General features: G+C 51.5%; 1 protein-coding gene across 2 annotated transcripts in view; it reads left to right on the forward strand.

Moving 5' to 3' along the window:
* Mub (poly(rC)-binding protein mub) overlaps window positions 1-19,571 on the forward strand; it is a 189,645-nt gene that overhangs the window by 56,866 nt on the left and 113,208 nt on the right. The window contains exon 2 of one of the 2 annotated variants that reach the window (XM_077706575.1): window positions 853-951. The gene's annotated coding sequence lies outside the window, so the exon portion shown is untranslated. Of the gene's footprint in view, window positions 1-852; window positions 952-11,821; window positions 12,262-19,571 lie in introns of those variants that run through there. The other variant, XM_077706577.1, reaches the window with a different exon arrangement.

Raw genomic sequence — 19,571 nt, forward strand, 5'->3', positions numbered from 1 at the left:
TGCGATACGAGCAACAATCAGTCGCACACCGTACGGACAGCACCGAATGGGTCGTCCGGGAAATCGCTGTTGGAACTTGAGCATCGGTGACTGTTGTCCTTTCGTTTTGTCGTTGATGCTGCATCTCTAACGGCGGGGTCGTGATTACGCGGCTTATCGCGAGCAGGCGCTCACTCCCGTAAAAGCCGTGCATGCGTACTAGCAGCTGGTGTTAGTTAGCGCTTGCACAGTTGACGCCGAACGTGGCATTAAACGATCGCGCTACGGTCGTCATGGCTTTCCCAACGCGCATCGTTCAACGCTATATAAGAGCAAGCAAGCCCGCGCGCCGTACGAAGAAGCGGCGACATATCCCGCCGACATGGTTATTCCGCTAAGCGCCCGAGTTCGCTATGGAAACGCGGCCCGTGTGTTGGGGCTGAGTTGGCATATGAACCGTATACTGTTGATACTATTATCTTCAGCGCGACTGTTTTTTTTTTTTTTTTTTTTTTTTTTTCTTCGGAAAACGTGTGCACAGCTCGCGCGTCGCTCATGTGTTCGTGCGAACATGCGCTGTAGCGCTCGTCTCGAAGGTCAATATCTGCTTTATCGCACTCGCGTTCCGTCTTCTTCGCGTTAGGTGACATGTCCTTGTTCTGTCTGTTGCCCGCTGTATGTTAGATGTCTTGCGCTATCGAGTCGTCTCTTATTGTCACCAAGTGTGGGATTCGAGGCGTGGCCCTGTCGTAGCTGTTCTTATACACGTAATGCTAACATGTTGGAGGTGGGTTTTGGCAGTAAAGTTCGAGTTTGTGAAGGAACTCTCCTGCTCACCTTGTCGTCGCCTCTCTCCCCTTCTCCTTCGTGCAGTTGCGAGCCCCCAGCCAGTATCGCAGCGCCGCCGTTCCCCCAGGACGCTGTGGGCTTCGCGAACGAGCCCACTCGACCCTCACCAGGCAGATTCTCCGAGTAAGTCGTTTTCTCTTTTTTTTTTTCTCTTGCTCCTTTTCGTTCCTCGCCTGCAGATGGCGCTGTACGTCTAATTGATGCCCTGTGGGCATCTTGACATTCAAGTGTCGAAGTCCGTATTCGCAGACAAAAAAAAAACAAAAAACAAAAAAGAAACAGAGAAATATAAGACCGACTTCTCCCGCTCCATTGCTTCTCCCGCATAAGGAGCTTTACGTAACACGTCACTATTGCACGCAGGGATATAATGCCTGGCCTGCCGTACTCACCGGGTTTAGCCGTACCAATTTGTACTCCGAAATAATTTCACGCGTAGCCGCTGTTAAATGACTCGGCCCAGAGCGTGATCCCGGACGGACCGCAATGCTCTCAGGGATTCGGAAGTTGGCAGTCCCACACAACGCTCTGGACCACATAGTCTTTTTTGTAGGGGATATTGGATGCTGCGCAGGGACGTGTCGCGCCTTCCACTAAGCTTCCGTCAGGAGGCGGAACTGGCGGACTTGTGGTGCAAGGGCCCTAACATTGCTTAATTAGGACGAGCTCGGGCGGAGCAATTGCCGGCTTATCCAGCCAGGCTAACCCCGCCTGATCCCACACAACCACCACCACCACCACCAAAAACCGCAACTTAGAAGGTTGGTGAACACCCGGCGGTGTCGTTTGGGGAGAATGCTAAAGGTAATTGCGAATGTCGTTATATGCGTGTGCCTCAGAACTCCTTTACCTGCATTCAGATGTTTTTGTCACTTTCAGGTTTACGAAGGTAATAACTGACTAGTTTTAAATTCGAGGAAGCGGCATCATAAACTCGTCATTAGTCCATCGGTTTGACGCGCGATGCTGCAGTCGTCATTTCTACAGGCTCCGATCCTTTTATCCGTTACAGAGTTTCTCTCTTCTTTGAAGATGAGTCGCTCTGCTGCCACGTCGAATTCACCCCTTTTTCTTTGCTCTCCCGTTCCCTCTTTGTATGTGAACGGTTATTTCTCCGGGAAGGTTCGCGGCTCAAATATTCTACAGGTGAGGCTAGCCTGGGCATCCTCATTAGGCTCACAGCATCGCGGCCGGCAGACGTGAAGAGAATGGGCTTCCGGCGGGAGCAAATGGCTCCATTCAGACACCCCAGCACGGAGGTCCGTTTCTTTCCCGTTATCCCTCGGGCGCGCGGGCCGCGGCGTGCGCAGCCTCTTCCTCGTCCGTTCCGGTTCGTCCCATCGTACGGAAGTTGCGCATGCAGCATTCACAACTGGTGCTCTCTGGAATTGCGCCTTGCGGAAGAAGGCGCGGCCAAGAGGAACGCCAACTAGATTTAACGGGCGGAGGAAGAGGCGCCTCTTCGGCATCCGGCCAGCCGAGTAAACACGCACAAAAGAGGGAGAAGGCAAGAAAAACGCCGACTAGAGCGCGGTCGGCGCGCATCTAGTGGCCGATGTGGCCGAGTTGCGGGCTCTTTTCTTTCTTCGTTCTTTTGAAACGCGGCACACCGCGCCGTTTGGACTTTCGCTTTCGGGGGCCGCTAGCTCGGGACGAGCGTCAGCACGTGCATAATGCATGGCCGGAGCTTTCTTTTTGCCACTGCTCTTTCGCTTGATTTGTGCGGAAGAAGATGATGCCCTTAAACTGGACCGGAGCCGAAGTTCTGGCGTCATGTGCGGTCTGATCTTTTTTTTTGTTGTTGTTGTTGTTGTTCCTTGTGTCTCGCAAGGTAGTCGTAACTGAAAGAAATGGTGGCGTCTGCGCCTAAAGGTGAAGCCGTACGAGTAGCATCTCTGACTGCAGCCCAAATCCTCGGCGTCTGTGCGAAAAGTTGGATGAACTTTTTTCAGCGGTGCTTTACCCAAAGAAGCTCGGTCGAAACATGGACCGCTTCGTGCAGTGATCTTCTGCTGCAGTAATTCGCGGGCCTTGTCTTAGTGAATATTCCGCGGAGTACCTTTCCGTTTTTTCCCCCCTGACCCGTTTCCTACGGCGGCGTCTTTGTCGTCGCGACGCGCCGCTCACGACGCGGTGTCACCGGAGTTCTGGAGGTCGACTCGAGCGAAGCACCAAGAGCGAAGCGTACATAATTTACGCCGCGTTCGGGAACAAGACCCGGCGGCGTTGCTCGGCTAGAGACAGCGCACAACCGCCTGCAACGGCTTTGAAGCGCGCGCTCTTTAAGCAGACGAGGTTCTCGCTGGGCGAGCATAATTCGGCGCTCACGTAGCGCCCTTCTTCTTCTTTTTTTTTTTTTCTCTCTTCTTCTTCCCCGACCTTGTTGTTGTCTCCGGCTGTTTGCGTACGGCGTCTCTTGGTGCGCAGTTCGCGGGTTGCTGCGTTAAATAGTCAGCTCGGGCGTGCAGCGTTGCATTTCAAACGACCTCCGGGGACCTCGCGACGCCGGCAGTCGTCGGCGCGCGGCGTGGCGCTCTAAATTAGATTTAGTTTGCGAGCTTGTTTCGAGCCGGCCTGTGTTTCGGGCCTCTCTGCGGAATCAACCTGCGCATAAATCCGGAACGAGCGCGCGCTCGCGGGTCGACATGCGGCGGAGAATAATCCTGGCGGGCCGCTGGCGCCCAACAGGTCGCACTGTTTCTCCTCGCGCGCCGTGTCGAGTGCGCAGCGGCGTTGATGTTCAGTGGGACGACGGCCGCCGGGTCGCACGTATTTGGGCCGTGCGTACTTTCGCCGCCCTTGGTCGCTACGGAGGACATCCGCGGTGATCTCCCTCCTCTCTTTCCCTTTCAAAGTCTGTTCTCTGACTGTTCTGGCGAAACGGTTCCCGCGCCGTGGCAAATGTACGGCGAGCCGCTTTCCTGATGGCCGGGCACGTCCCGCCGAGAGTAACTGTACGTCGGGTCGGTCTGTGTGTTTGAGGGCACGGGGTTGCGTTTTAGCCCATTACGCGAAAATGCCTGTGACGCGTGGTGCGCACTTTGCTAATGCGAACCTTTTCTAGTGAGAGCGAGGCGTGCAACAATATGGTGTCGTTTGGCTGTGCGCGGAAGGATGGGCGCGCAAGAGCGGTGTCCGAAGTTTCTGGGGTTTGATCCGCGCGCACGGGAGCTCCTTGTACAACTTGCACCAAGGACTCGAGCGGTGGTCCGCCATTGTCGATATGTTTAAAGCGCCAGTATAGTTCTTTTATGGGAGAGGTCTTTGCCCTGCAGTGGGCGTAAATAGGCTGGCGATGATAGTTCTTTTTATGAAAATACCAGCCGCGCCACGTTCTATACCTATAATTTGCTGAAGACATTATTAGCGGGAAAAAAATGCTCTTACATTTGCCCCCCTTCCACCTTTTTTTTTTTTTTTGTTCGCTGTAAGGACTTGCATTTAATGTCTTTCCATTACAGAAACGATGTTGTGAACTGGTTGCGTCCTATTGCATCGTTGTTTTCTAGAACGTCATGGGTCTCGCTGGTGCTGTAGACATAGTCGTCGTTCCTTGTTAACACGTCGTGTTTCAAGAATCCTACTCAAAGCTCGTCAATTTCTCGATGACCTCGGTATGGTCCCTCTATCCAACGTCTTAAAGCTCTCTGATTGCCCTTGCATACCCTCCATTAATCTTCTGATATCCTATTTAATGTCTGAAAGATATACCATCGCTCGTCTGAGTCCTCGTTTCAAGCGTTGCGATGTTCAAATTCCAGTGCCGGCCTGTACGGACCGGGAGATCCTGCCACCCTCTACTGTAAACGCTCACCTCGCCGCCGCCGCGGGGATGTTGAGGAGTGAAGGCCTGAATTCAGCTGTGGGCCAGTATTCTGCTCCGGCCGAATACGTACTGGACTGGGGAAGGAGCGCTTTTTAGTTGAGTTGTTTCCTTGGGCAAGTTGGCGAATAATTTCGGGAGTAAACGACACTAAATAGGAGACGACGGTGCATTTTATTGTGAGTACGTTTCTTCGTCTAATGCGTTAGCGCCGTTTCGTCGCCACAGTGCTTTCTGTGATAGAGGGAGCCTTCTTGGTATGGCGAGGGAAACTTAGACCATGCAGTGATGGTAGACTGCGCAGACAAAGGAGGGCGACTTTCCCTACTCTAAAACTTGTAGATTGTGTTGGGGCTCAGCATTAGTGTACCAATGATATTTTTTTGTGTGTTTGGTCGGGTAGGCTGTGTCTGGCAAACGTGTTATTGAGTGGATTACAGTTTTCTGGCGGTTATTAGCTTCCCTTTCCCGCAGCTCCCAAATGCTTCGCCGCATAACAGAACAAAATTTCGCCCCGACTGAGTTAAACTAAAAGGTGGAAAAGCAAATATAGTGTATTTTACACGAAAAAAACAAAACAAAAAAAAAAAAACACGCAAAACGAGAAGCACCGCGACTCGTTGCTCTTGTGCGTGTGAGTGGCTTGCCAGAGACGGCCTTTGTTTGCGCCGAGCGGGAACGAACCCGGGGCGCTTGCTTGCTTGCTGTTCGGTCGGTGCCTGGTCGGAAAGAAGAGAATTCCCCGTGCTCAGCTGCGCGTGTTTTGTCTCTCCCGAGCAAGCAAGCGCGGCGCGTGAACCGGAGCGAGAGAAATTCATGCGCTGATCTCGGCCAGGCAGGCAGGCCCGCTTGCCGTAAGGCTCGTTCGCAGATTTCATTTTGTTTCGAGAGAGCGGAATTCCTCGGTGCCATCGTCTCGTGATGCCGCGATCTGCACAGAACGGGCAGCGTTTGAATCTGCGGGAAATACTGGAAATACGCGCGTGGCGTGCACTTGGTCTTGCAGGCCTGCTTCACTCTTCTTGAATTTCCGAATAGCGGTGGGAGTGCGCGGAGGGAAGTGGGAGGGTACTTGAAAACACGGCGGCCTCTCGGCTGCAGGTTACGTGTTATTAAAAGGAGAGCATTCAGAGCACGCTTCCGTGCGTCCTGCGCCAAGAAAGTTACCGGAGGTAACGGCAAATTGGATCTTTCCGCTGTGAGAGCAGTCTCCGTTTCGCCTTGTTTTTGCGCGTTACCGCGGCGATTCTTTTTTTTTTTTTTTTTTGGTCCCGGTATGCCTTTTCAATCACGTCGGCTGAAGAATGATGTTTCGAGCCGTTCAGCTTTCTTGGGCAGGTATGCGTGACGTTCTTCGTTGTTTCACTTCTGGAAAGACGCTGATGCCTTTCTAGTCGGGGCAACATTGAGATAACAAAAAAAAGTATCTTACTGATTACCAGAACTTTGCTGTTGTGCCGGAAGGCTAACTTGCAGTTAACTTGAGAGTTAGCTTACGTCGATAAACAGACGTAGTCAGTTTGCATATGCACCGCTCTCGTCGGGAACATCTTCTCTGATAAAATAAAAACAAAAACTAAAGCGACCGGCACGGATTGTTTGTTACAATCTGCAAGGTCACGAATTTTCGAAGACGCGTTTACGGAGCCTTGTAGGGGCTCTGTACTAACGAAAACTCACAAAATAGGGCATTTGGCACGGCCTCGCTCATGATTCGCGGTATTTCTTTTATAGAAAGTGCGTTGGGCGAAGGATATGAAAGAACGCATTTCCCCTTTCACTTTAGTTGTATAATCACTTTCTTGGACCGTGGAAGGACCACGCTGACGCGGCACTAGAAAGAAACGCTCTTTTGACTTCTATATCTGACTCGGAATTGGCCGAGGGGCTATAACCTTGAGATTCCCCTATTTTTTTCTCCTAATGCTGTAAATTTTTTCGGCCTTCCTTATTGATTCCATTTTTCGTCTCGCTCATATTCATTGTTACTACGTACTTTTTCTTCCCCTTCTCTTTTCCTTTTTCCCCTCACCAGTAACAAGCCCCGCCGTTTGTGGGGTTAACTCTCTCTCTCTCTCTCTCTCTCTCTCTCTCTCTCTCTCTCTCTCTCTCTCTCTCTCTCTCTCTCTCTCTCTCTCTCTCTCTCTCTCTCTCTCTCTCTCTCTCTCTCTCTCTCTGTCTGTCTGTCTGTCTGTCTGTCTGTCTGTCTGTCTGAACTGTTTACCGTGTTCACGTACTTTCTCGCTGGCCCTCAGTGATCGGCTTAGCGCTCCCGAGGACACATAGGACGGCCCTACTTAAATGTTTGCGCAACGCTTATGATGGTATTGCGCGCTGTACTGCTAATTAAAGTTTGCCCGTCGTTCTATTTAAACAAACGCTTATTCCACGCGAAGTTCGATTACCGATGTTCGACTGCATTGCGTGCAGACAGTTATAGAACATCTCGGCAACGAGGAGGGAGCCTGATATTTCATTGCCACCGCATTAGGACGCCTTAAATAACGGCGGCGTATACTACTAATTTTTGACTTAAAGTCACTCCATTTTGAAATTCCTAACCCCTAAATCTTTCTTTGTATAAGAAAAAAAAATTTTAAATGTCTACAGGTTCGAATTATATTTTATATTCGCTTGTGTCTTTGTGGGCGCTTGGTTCTTTCAGGAAAGCCCAAGTAGAAGCGGTACGTGTAGTTGTGTAACGCTTGCAGTGTATACTCGAGAAACGCGCTTGTGAAATTTACCAGACAGACAGCGGGACCATAGCTTCGAAGTTTTCCCAGCCCTAACTGAGCCTGAGTTATGCTCTCACGCGGCAGGTTAGTGCTCATCGATGAGGGATGGTGGCCAAAGAAGAGCATGAACGGCTGTTCCTTAAGACGAATCGCAGAAATGGTCATTAATTACGGGAGAACACGCGGATCCTCCGTGACTAATGGTGCGCACTCATGAGAAACTTTTTGCAGACACCTTACGCGCACACGAGAAAAAAGCGAATCTCTCCGCGAGATATATGCAAAACAAATTGAAGTGAAATTGGCGGCGGTGCAGTTCATCTGGCATTTTAGCCCACCCATCCGAGCTGCTGGCGTACTGGTAGTGCGAACCGAAAAAAAACTCTCCCATCGCCGTAGGCGCTCAGTTTGATAAGAAGACGTGCGCCCCAGAACTGCCTTCTTGTCCCTTTTTTATGTGTGCGTGCTTCCCCGCCGTTGAGAATCAGCCTCCATCGCTGGAGCCTCAGTTCGAACGGCTCAGACGGGGGGGCTCTGGAGAGACTTGACTAATTTCTCGGCTTTTAGCCGCCGCCGCAGCCCCAGTTCGAGCGGCCGGAATAGCCGCGCAGACAAATGATACGGGCAGGCGGCCGATGCTGCCCTCTCCCCGAGCCTACGGTGTAAACAAATGTACTGGGAGCGAAAAAAAGTTTCTCGTCGTCGTGCCCAGCTCGAAGGATGAGTACGCTGAAAAGCAAGGTCTTGTTTCTGTTTTTTCTTCTCTTTTTCCCCTCGCGCCTATCTGTCTTTCTTGCGCCCAGATTCGTGGCGGCCGTTGCTTGTTCAGTGACGAGGATGAGGGCAGCCTGGCCGAGGGATGCGGATCAGCAGTTGGGTGCAGGCAGCGCCAGTGCGGATTGGCGGAAACTGCGCTCTTGCCGTGTACCTAAGACTACCGACGCAAAAGCCAAATCGTGCGCTATGGACGTGAAAAAACGGCGTTTCACGCAGTTCGGTTGGCTGAGACGTGAAATGACGTCATTATTTAAAGATATTACGACAGTTGCGACAACAGTTTGAATCCGGCCTAACGAACGCTCGTTATAGGGTTAAGCGGATGTGCATGCGTTATCCTTTGCTGAGTGATAGTTGCGGTGATCTCACGCGTGCGGCCGCCGTGTCGGTGAAAGCGACTAGACAGTAACGCTGTCGCAATACTCTACTTGAAAATTTGATCAAGCGCCTCACGTACGGCAGCTCTTACAAGCGCATTTACAACGACCGGCGTGCCTCCCATTGGAGTTTTGAAGGCAGAGACGGGGCATCCGGTATACGTGCGTATAGGTGGCGCTGCGTGTCCTGGTACTCCGGCGCTGCCTACATCGTTGTCGGGGTGTTGGTCGTACCTCAAGAACCGCATTGATTCACCGCTTTGAAGAGGGCACTTAAGCTTATTGCTGTATACATACGGCACGCGAGTGTTCCACATTTAGCCCTGTTATCTTCCCCTTTCTTGTTCGGCGGTCGCGGCCGAACAAGAATATATCGCTACCTTGGAGTGTTCGTCATTTTAACACGGTGGGCACGGTTTTGTGCAACGTAAAACAGGTTCATAAATTTTGCACCAGCTGCACGGTTACTCCACTCTTCGTGGGTTTTCTGCGGGTTTTTTTTTTTTTTTTTCAGTCGGTCAAGCTGACCTTGTAACCTTTGCCTTTAAAGTAAACGTAGCTCTCGTTTTGTTGGCTACACGCTTGCGCCGGCCCGGTCGGCCCGACCTGGCGAGCCCCCGCCGCATCCGCTTTTCTTCGGCACCACTGCGCCGAACAGTTTCCTCCGCTGGTAAAGAATGTACCGAGTCGCAGCGGCGGCCTTGTACCCGCCCCGCACGCTCCGAGTTTGAAGTTGCGCGGCCAGCGCGTTCTTCCTTCGACGGGTTGCGTCAATAAATAATGCGCGGCTGGCGTCCGCGGATGAGAAACGTACGGGCCGCTCGGAAACGCGACGTTGGTCGGATAAGAGAGATAAAAGGGAGGAGGCCCCTGAGAGGATTACTACGTCGGGATTACCTTTCCTTTTCCCGCCGACTTCCCGCAAGCTCCCTGGGCGCGCGCCGCCGCCGCCTAAACGGGCGTGCATGAAAGATGCTTATCGTTGCCGAAACGATGTATTATACATGCCTCCTGCTCGCACTCCAGATTTTTGTGTCGCTTCGCTCGCGGCCGGTGGGTGGTGGTTGCCAGCGGACCCGTGCGCGCGGCGGGACCGCCTTTGTTGCAGGCATCGGGCGCTTCGTGTTATTGCACGGCGTGGCTGAGTTGCTTCCTTTCTGTTCCTCTTTGCTTTTTAAAGTCTGCCGAAATGGGGCTGCCGAATCTGCCTAAGTGCACCGGAATGCGTGCGACGCGGCAGGAATTGGATGCCTCCTGTGGGGCATCCAAGCTGACCTGTCGCATTTTTTTTTTCTTCTCTCTCTCACTCACTGTGTGCGGGATGGAGAGGACTTGCGGTGGGGACGGGGAGAGAGAAAAAAAGCCATATTTGCACGCCGCTTTCCTTGCCACGGTGAAGGGGGGAAGGCAAGATTGAAGAATGGCTTTTAGGCTCTCGAAATCCGAACACGCGTGCTCACCGCCTTCTCTTCCCTATACGCTTTGCGGCGAACACCGTTGTTCATTTCGGAGCTTTTCTTTTTTTTCTTTTGCCGCTGCGGTCGCGTTCTGGCGCGGGCACTTTTGTAGCACCCTGCCGCTTGCCCAAGCGCCACGTGCCGGACTGGAAATTTTCCTCCGCGAAGTGCGTGCGATGCTTTTGCATTTGCTGGTCTTCGACGCTTTTCGGGTGCTTCGCCTTCCATTTTCTCAATTCCCTTTTCCGTTAGCGGTGGTGGCGCTTCTTCTTGCACGATATGCGCGCCGTGGCGTCCGTGGAGCGCCTGTAGTGGCGTGCCTGGCCGCCGAGCAAATCCCGAGGGGCGGGCTGTTTCCCCGCAGTTCGTTACCAAGATAGCGCTGGCCGGTCGGGATGCGCACGGCTCCCGTTAAGTAGGCGGAGCACTCTGCCGCGTCCCTGCGACCGAAAGGAGTACTTGGGCAGGAAAACGCGATGGGCTGCGTTTTTAGGGCATTCGTGGGAACCTGTTGTCCCAATAAAGCACCTTTTGTTGTTGCCGTGAGAGCAGCCTGGGAATCATGCGGCGCACTCTATATGAAGGATGATCGTTCGCTGTGAGTTTGGCGGCTTTTACATCGAAGCGCTTAGCGGCATTTTCTTCGCCATACTTCGTGTGCTGTCACAAAAGTTTCATCTAAACTGCGTTTTCTATATTTTGTGTGCCGTCTGTGAAGCGTGCTTTTCCGTGGCAAGGGCGCGCGTAATTGAGGATCCCACGTACCGACTTAGCAGGCAGTCGGACAATGCCTTAATGGACGCTGTCTGACAGTGGAAAGCATCAGGCTGAAATTCCTCCTTTGAAGGAATTGTTTCGAGCCTAAATTGTTGATTGATTTGGGGGTTTAACGCGCCGATGCAACGCAGACGATGAAACGCGCCGTAGTGGAGGGCTCCGGATTAATTTTGACCACCTGGGGATCTTTAACGTGCGCCGAAATCTCGTAGCGCATGGGCGTTTTCGCTTTTTGCCTGCATCAGAAAAGCGGCCGCCGCGGCGGGGAATCGAACCCGCGTCCTTGTGCTCATCAGCGCAACGTCTTAGCCACCGAGCCACCGCGGCGGGTAGCATAAATTGTTACGCGAGTCATTTGAACTCTTCGTGAAGAAAAGGGATTTCGCTCGCAATCTTCCTGCATCGCTCATCACTGTTCAGCTTGTTGAGGCGGGATATATTTAATCTGCTCTTCACTCTGTTGTCTACTGTCTATGCGTGACGATCTGCACCCCGCACCCCGTGCCACCGGATTGCCGACCACAGCCCTTTGCGACGAGCGCTGCTCCTTATACCGCTCGTAGTCGCGTCGCTCACACTTGGGGAGACATCCGTCATTCTTCTGTGGCAATATTTATTCACGTATACGTGGGGGCGTAACATGTGCTTGATTTTCTTCTCTGCGATAGCAAATTGGCCATTGGTATGGCCATGGTTGTGGATTCCTTTCGGAAGTTCGTCTCTGCTCCCGAGTCTGAGGCGTGCTGCCGGGCGTCCGCATCTCTCGGCGGCCGTGCCATTCTTCTCATCAGCGACGCACGCATCTGTCGGGCCGGAATGCCCGCGAGGCACGGGCGCGTGATTTCTTGGCCCGCTGGTTCCGTCCTGGCCGGGCGAGTGGCTGGGGAGGCGCAGGTGCCAGGGGCGCCCTCCTCCCGGCGTCCAAAATAGCGGCACAACGGCGGCGGCCCGAGGGGGGAGGAGAGAGAGGGTTGTTCCGGAGATTGGTACGCAACGGGTTCGGCGGCGGCACGGGGCCTCCCGCGCGTTCACTGCCAGCAGACGCGCGGAGGACGGAGATTCGGCTGCGAGCTCGCCTCCAGCTCTTGGGCTTCTATTTTGAACCATTGTTCTGGCCGAGGTTCCCTGGAAGAAGGCGCTGGCGGCGCGTCGAAGGCGCGCAGCGCGCTGTCCCCGCGCGGGCAATTAATCGAGCGCGCTCGGCGGCGCTGTGTTATTCGCGGATCCCCTCGGCTGTGCGGGCCCAACAAGGTGCGCTCATCGTCGTCGCCGCCGCCGACCCGGATGCTTATCGCCCCGCCGCCGGTTCTCCTCCATTAGAGAGTCGTGCCAACGCATATTGCGCCCGGGAGGGGAAATTCGTTCCGGCGCCGCGGCGTCCCCGTCCACGTTGTCCCCCGCCTGGCCCGACTTGGCTGGGCCCCTCGGCGCTCGAGTGCGAGCAGCCGCACTATCCCGAACCCCACGGCGGCCTCGGCGCTCTCGAGGTGAGTTGCACGTGGCGTGTGCGCGCTGCTCTCATCGCCTTCTCGGCGTGGCTTGGCATGGTCGAATGGGCCGTGCCTCTACGGTCTCGGCCGGTGAAGGTAGCCGGGTCATTCACTCCGTGACGTCAGCCAACGTGTGTAACCGTGCTGTATGCGTTGTTGTAGTGTTGTGTGTTGTATCAACAACAACTGTATGTGTTGTTGTTGATTAGTTTAGCTGCTTCATTTGTGGAAAGGATAACCGCTGACAATGACAGATTCGAGACTAAAACTTGGGAGAACCCTGCTGGGAAAGTGAAAGGTATGCGAGGCCAGTGTGGGATGATGCACAGCCATTGCAGTTCTAAAAACAGATGCTTGAGCACTTCAAAGTGTTGTCACTATAAGAAGTCGACTTCACCATACAAACTCGAAGAGAATGTTCGACTAGGGTGTTTCACGTTCTTGTCATTATCTTGTTTGCGTATGCAAAAATACCCCCCCCCCCCTGCCCTTGACCTTTCGTTTTGCTTCATCGCCCACAGTGTTGTATTTCATCGATTGTTAAGGGGGCTATGCAGACAAAACACAAGTTTGATTCAGTCGAAAGATTGCCTCATTAGAATCATACTGAAACTACTTTTTTAACGCACACTTCGCTCAAATAAGCTATATAATTAGGAAAAAAAAAAGGGAATGGCCATGCGATCCACTAGCCCATTTCCCGCAACAGAACCTATGATGTCATACGCGCCAACTCTGCGATTCTTTGAGGCCGCGGCAAGAGCAAACGCAAATTAGGCAGGGCTTGTAAGCTTGCCGAATGAGATTTGTGCGCCTAAATGTATTGCACATACACTTTACAGTAATAGAGGGGTAAACAAGGAGTTACGAAAATACACGTAAAAGTAGAGGTACCGATGCGCACTGCTGTTGGTACTAGGCGCACTATGCTTGTTTTAGCTGCACATCAGTCCGTCGCTTTCGAGTTGTTTTACACGACACTGGCCGATTGCCGTAAGCGACGTCGCCTTACGTGACCCCATTTGTCGAGGATACCCCATGTTTCACGAAACGATTAGTTTTTAACAAAAACAAGCCAGGTGCGAATACGGTCAAAAACAAAGCAACGGCGGACAACGGTCCGTGGATGAGTATGATAGCGCCATCTGGCAGGTCTGACGGTAAACAAGGCTGCAGAGCTACAATGACGCACTGGAACATAGTTTGAATACCCGCCCTTGTGACTTCATGGGAGGCGTCACGAAAGCACACGATTTGGTGGAAGAATCGAAATTTTATCCTAAATTGATTGATTCCTCAGTGAATACGCATCGTGTGCTGCCGGGCAAGCGTGGGGGGCACTATAAAACACGAAATCTTTCAAATAAACCAAACTTGTATTTTGTCTGCGTGGCCCCTTTACGCCTTGAAGTTTCTGTGTTTCTGAAAAAAAAAAAAGAAAGATATCAATATTTTATCCATACTTCACCTTTTCGTGCACGCGTTGAGGCGTCGCGTTTGGTTGGTGCTCAAATGTACCGGGACTCCAGCCACTTCGCAAGCGTGTTTCATTTTCTTCTAGAAGTGTGCCTTGTAGGAAAGTCGTCTCCTGTGCGAATCGCATTTTCTGCGCAAAAGCGAACTTTTTATACTTCACGCGTTATCATAACGGCGCGGTCGTTAATTCGCATAAATTCTCGTATAATCTCCATCACTAAGCAACACCCTCATTTTCTAAAAGGAGAAGTTTGCAAACATTTAAAAAAATATTTGAAAAAAAAAAAAATTAGCCGCTTGCAAGCTAGACGTCGACAACCTGGTACTTATACAAAACGGAAGACGTATGCCTTTTCCGTGCACCGGTCGGGTTCAACTTTCCAGCTCATCAAGGTTATTTCACGACTAGTTAGTCGGGAGTTAAAACGTGCCGTTCGAAGTAATTTAGCCCAGTTCTTATTCAGAGGAGTGAAAGTTTGGTTTGCCCGAATTATCGCGAAGAGGAAGATTCTACCGGAGCGATGGAAGCCGTCAAGCTTGACTGTGTGGGAACGTACAAACTGTAGCTAATTTCCCTCAAATTGCAGGGCGTTCTAAAAACATATTTTCCGCTTGTGGTGCTCGAAGAAAGCCTTACTTTGCGCGAAGTATCGCGTGTGTTAAATAGTTTCGGCTGGGTCAACCGCCAGAGCGAAGTTGCTGACGGGTATGCAGAAATAATTGCAAAAAAATAGCAAAATGTGATCTTTTTCTACTGTCTTTAATTTAATAATCCCACCTGATCGGCGGTGTATGCCGTGCACGTCACGTGTAATTAGGGCACATTTCTTTAGCGCCAAGAAGCGTTCAAAAGTGTTTAAAGCTTCATCAGACCCCTCCATACGTGTAACAACGTAAAAAACGACTCGTATACCGACAAACTAGCCTCGGTAGGAAGCGCTTTTATTTTGAGAAATGAAGTTGTTTGAGACTTGCAGTGTTTCACTTGGTTATAAAAGCGCGCCAGGCATGTCATGACCCCAACGTTGGCGCTAAAGGCAGTTTCAGCTACAGCGAAGCCGTATGTACAGTAAACCCTCGTTTAACGAAATCGCTCTGTTCGAATTTACGCTTTATTCGAAGTGTTATGGTCCCCAGTGCAGTGCACTCAGAGCTAACCATGCCCGCTTTGAATGAAGTACTACTTAAAGCGAAGACAGATTCCAGTCGTCAGGACTTCGATGTAACGAACGTTTACTGTATGTCACTATTCTGCTGGGTCCTCGAGCAGAATTCACTTTGTACCAAAGCCAGCTTTTTTGCAAACGCTCTGGAACTATTAATGTTGTGTAGATGTATTGGAGAGGGTTGTGGTGCGATTAGCCGTTACGACGACATTGCGCGCAGTTTCATTTACTTCTTGTATTAGTTCACCGCTGTCTTGTAAACAGTTCGGAATTCCATGGGCTACGACGGGGTTAGTATGGTTGCGGAAAACCGATGTAAATAGTGTTTTATCCCATCTATCATAAAACAAAATGTATCAGCTTCGACTGCTGATACGACTGCGGAAGTTATCCGTGGGAAGTCTTACTTCGGGAGCTACCAAAAATATTCATCGATCGGAATCTTATTGCAAATAACCTGAAGCCGCCGTTTTGAAGCAATACCCTCCGCGTCACTAAGCTGCTATGGAATGGTTATCCCCGTGTTTGTGTGCTGGGATTGAACTGTAGTCCTCCCAAGTTTCATTAAGCTTATCCAGAAGAATGTAAGTCGCAAATCTGGAAAAGTCGCGTATTGTTTCTTGTACTCGTTGGCACTGCGCACCCGTCATTATGCTGGGGAAGAAAAAGTATTGTCAAATTGCAATTCCGAGCGCCTTTGTCCTTTTCCTCGTGATACCATTTTTGTTGTTGCCTTGCCAGCTTCGCTGTCTAATCATATAAGGAGGACCGAGTGTCAGTCATTTTTCCTGCCTCACTATCGTCTAGCCTGTTCCATTACGGCCGAGATAGAAGCAGCTCCCGACGTATCACTGCTCTTTCCAGGTTAGCCGTCTTCAAAAGTATCTGGTTTCCCGTAATGCAGCCGCCTAAATGCGGTGCAGATCGAAGTCCCTCCCCCGCGGCATCGTTCGCGGCACCAACGAGTGAGAACGTGCTCGGAATTCGCTCGACTTCACGCCGGGCCTGGCGCGAGCTCTTCCGCGCGTATTCATCACCTCGGGCAGGTCTGTAACTCCGGTCCATTTTCGCTGTTACCGCGGCCGCCGTCTGACAGGGAACCGGGCAGACGTGCACTAAACGGCGGCCGCACTGTGCAGCAGCAAATGGGCGCGCGTCACGCACGACGCAAATCGCTGCTTCGGCGCTGATGTATGGGCGCGTCGTCGCCGCTGCAGGTTCTTCTTGCGGGAGCCTTCCAAGACGAGAGCGCGCGTCTCTTCCGCCATCGGCGCGGCCCACCGCGTAATGGAATGGGCCGGACCGGGAGCCCTAATGAAGAGTTTATCGAGCAGCCGTGCCGGTCTCGCTCTCTCTTCGGCCCGCCTTTTTCGCCTCCTATCCGGGCTTCCGCCCCTCTGTCTCGGGGGCTTTCTCTGCCGCCACCCTTGGCGACCCATTGACCGTCTCAGCATCTTCCCAAGTGGCTAGATACGCGCGGCTGCCCAACGGCATGGGAGCGGCAGGAAGGGGCAAATCCTCCTGCTGCTCTGCTCGGGTCGCCCTCATCTCTTTCGAAGTTGCCGTGGTAGCTGTTCTTACCGCGTGTATACCTGAGCGTCGGTGTCTCCTCACTCTCGCGGTGTAAGAAACAAATAAGCACGGTTGATCCTTTTGCGGGCGGTAATCCTTATTGGACTTAGTGCGCTGTGTATTCGGGAAAAATTAATATTCCACCAGATTTTTGCCTCTCGCAGTTGTGGAGCTTCTTTATGTGCTTGAAGCAAAGGAACAACAATATCGCGAAAAGTTAAAACTAGGATTTAATTGAGATAAATGTCAAATCTCCTTTCTCAATATAAAGGCGGCTAAAACGCGAAGCTTTCACCCGCGCAATATGAATCGAATTCGAAATCCACACTGCCTCGACCGTGCCGGTGTGGCGCTATCGGATGCTTCATAAGGCGAGGGACCCAGGTTTGATTTCTTTTTTCTTTTTTTATTTCTCCTGAGGCGCTTTGTGTGCCTTTGTGGATGCCGATCGATTGTGTAAGTTGGCTTTCCTGCTGTGCGTTTTGGCGAAATGACGGCACAAGTAAGGCACCGCGTTTCATCATCATCAGCAGGTTCCCTCCAGTTGTGTAAATTTGACGTTCCTGTAGCGCGTTTCCGCGTTCAACGCCACCAGTGAGTCGTAAGAAGCCTCGCTTTCAAACAACTAGTCCAGAAAAGAAACGAGGGATATTTTGCCCCCAGTGTGAAGGAAGTACATCCGTGGCTAACACCAGTTTGCCACAATGCGGGTGAAGTGGCCGTGGTTATGCCAAAGCGATGCGATGTATTTTAAATTGCAGTTCAGCCCGCGTATCACTTCACTGCTGCAAAAAACGCTCACAATTGGAGCAGTCGCCTTGGTCAGTGGCTGTCCCCGGTTTAATAACTCCATGGGGCCACCTCACGGATAGGGCGCCGTCCGTTACAGATGCATGAACATGGACTTGTACTGTTACGTCGTCGTTCTAGATTGGTAGACACCGTCAAACCCGTTTTCGAGGTGATGTAGGCTTTGCTGCAAAACGCGCACCAAACTCGGCTTTACCGCACAGCTTGTCTAGAAAACTTGATGCAAGCTTTATCGAGATTTTTTTTTTTTTTTCACATAAAAGTTTTATTGCCGGATACACCAAGATTTCACTGACATCACGGAAATGACGCCAGTACAAGGCAAGCGGCCTGTACAGGGTGCACCCCTGCACACAGGGTCTTCTTGCGGGGAAGCAACCTATAGTACTAAAGAGTACGTTATACTCAGGGTTGTTCGTTTTCGGGTTTTATATTTTACACGAAAGTGTTTTATGCCGGTATTCACCAAGATTTCACTGACGTCATATCCGTCACGGAAATGACGCCAGTACACCTTTGCCGTAGCGACCCGCCAGCAGGACTTCGCTCTCTAAGCACGCCCACAAGACAGCCGCCGACCCGCAAATAATGCTCAGCTGCAGATTTCGCCGCACATTTCACTTTCGTGTTTTACCGATTCATATGACAGAGTAATCAAACACAGTTTTTTTTTTTTTTTGCGCCTCTGGTTATCATGCAGTACTACGGACTGTCCTGCGTCGATGGCGACGGTTTGGCAGTAATGTCGGTATGCATTAGCTTCTGACTGGTACATTCAGCCTTTGAGCAACGGATCGTCGAAGAGTGGGATGTAGCCGTGCATGTGCAGTTGCATCAGCCGAAGATACCAAAACTTTGACTTCGGGACCTCCTCCTGTATATACCCATTGCATGTTGTTTCATTGTGATGTATAAAGCACCACCATCGAATCGGAGCAATAGGTGTGTGGTGGTGCCTGAGAAGCGGGACCGCAGCAACAGGTTCGTCGAAAAACGAGCGAAGAGGAGATCGACAATTTTCTATCGTTATGCGAGAAATCGAAGATACAAACGGCAGCACTTCTCTCTTGTCCAACTGACATGTCGTAGTCGCTGCGTGTGAGCAGTTGATGTTTAGTCTAGTTTTCACATGCAGTTGCTCTCGCCGACTATCTCAAACCATCAGTCAGTCGCTTAAAATGTCGAAACCGTTACATCACCGCCGTTTCCGCTGGTAAATAACCTGACGCGTTCGCGTAAACGTGGTCGGCATTCTTGCGCCTGCATTTTGTCGCTGATGCGCTAGGCATCTTGTCATCCCGTTGGCTCTAGAAAGAGCGTGTAATTGTGACCATCATCAGCAGCCCACTCAGGTCCACTGCAGGGCGGAGGCCTCTCCCACTGACCTCCAACTGCTCCTGTCCTGCGCTGCTCGGGTCCACAGTTTCCTTCATCCCTCCATCGAGTTAGCTGCCTTCCCCTTCTTCTAGACACATTTCTCGGTATCCACTCTGTTACCCTAATTGTCCACCGGTTGTCGGTTCACCTCGCTACGTGGCCAGCCCAAGTCCATTTCTTTTTTTCTTTATTTTAACAGTGATATCTTCTACTTTACTTTGCTGATCCAGGCAGCTCGTTTCCTGTCCCTGAGTGTTACTCCTAACATTATTTGTTCCTTGGCCTGTTGAGCCGACCTAAGTTTGCTTTCTAGTTGTTTAGTAAGGCGCCAAGTTTCAGTTCCGTACGTCATAACCAGCAATGTGCATTGGTTTTGAGTGAGTGAGTGTGTACTGCATTAGATAAATGGATCGGGTCCTTCGCCAACGTCAATTTTCGGCGGGGGAAAAGGGGGGGGGGGGCGGTGCGAAGTGGAAGACGTAACCTGGGGAATCGTTCACGGCACAACCGCTGTTCTGGCGTTTAATTTACTGTCACGTACAGTGTGGCCAAATCAGACTGCCGTGTGCAGCAGCAGTAGCGGCCCCCTTAGTTGTACCGAGCCGCGATGATTGCTGATCCATTTTATGAGGAGTGTGCAGTGAGCTAAGCTCGCATGAAGAATTACAGCCGGATCTGCCGCGTCCAAAGTGGCCTCCAGCTTTTTTCCTCCCTTCAAAGTGAACGAAGGAGTAGATATACCGGAGAGAAAGAAAAGGAGTAATGGGAAAGAAGTTTGTTCGGCTGTCTAGAGCGGACTAACAAATCAAGTCTGGGAAAGGCGCCAGGAGGAGGAGAATCTCGAGTTTTACTCACGTTATGCGTCTGCGATTCTCTGACTCCGAACTTGACAGAAAGTAGAGTAGT

This window comes from Haemaphysalis longicornis, unplaced genomic scaffold, assembly GCF_048455015.1.
Source record: "Haemaphysalis longicornis isolate Haplotype H1 unplaced genomic scaffold, Haemaphysalis longicornis Haplotype H1 scaffold_4, whole genome shotgun sequence".
In the NCBI taxonomy this organism is placed as follows: domain Eukaryota; kingdom Metazoa; phylum Arthropoda; class Arachnida; order Ixodida; family Ixodidae; genus Haemaphysalis; species Haemaphysalis longicornis.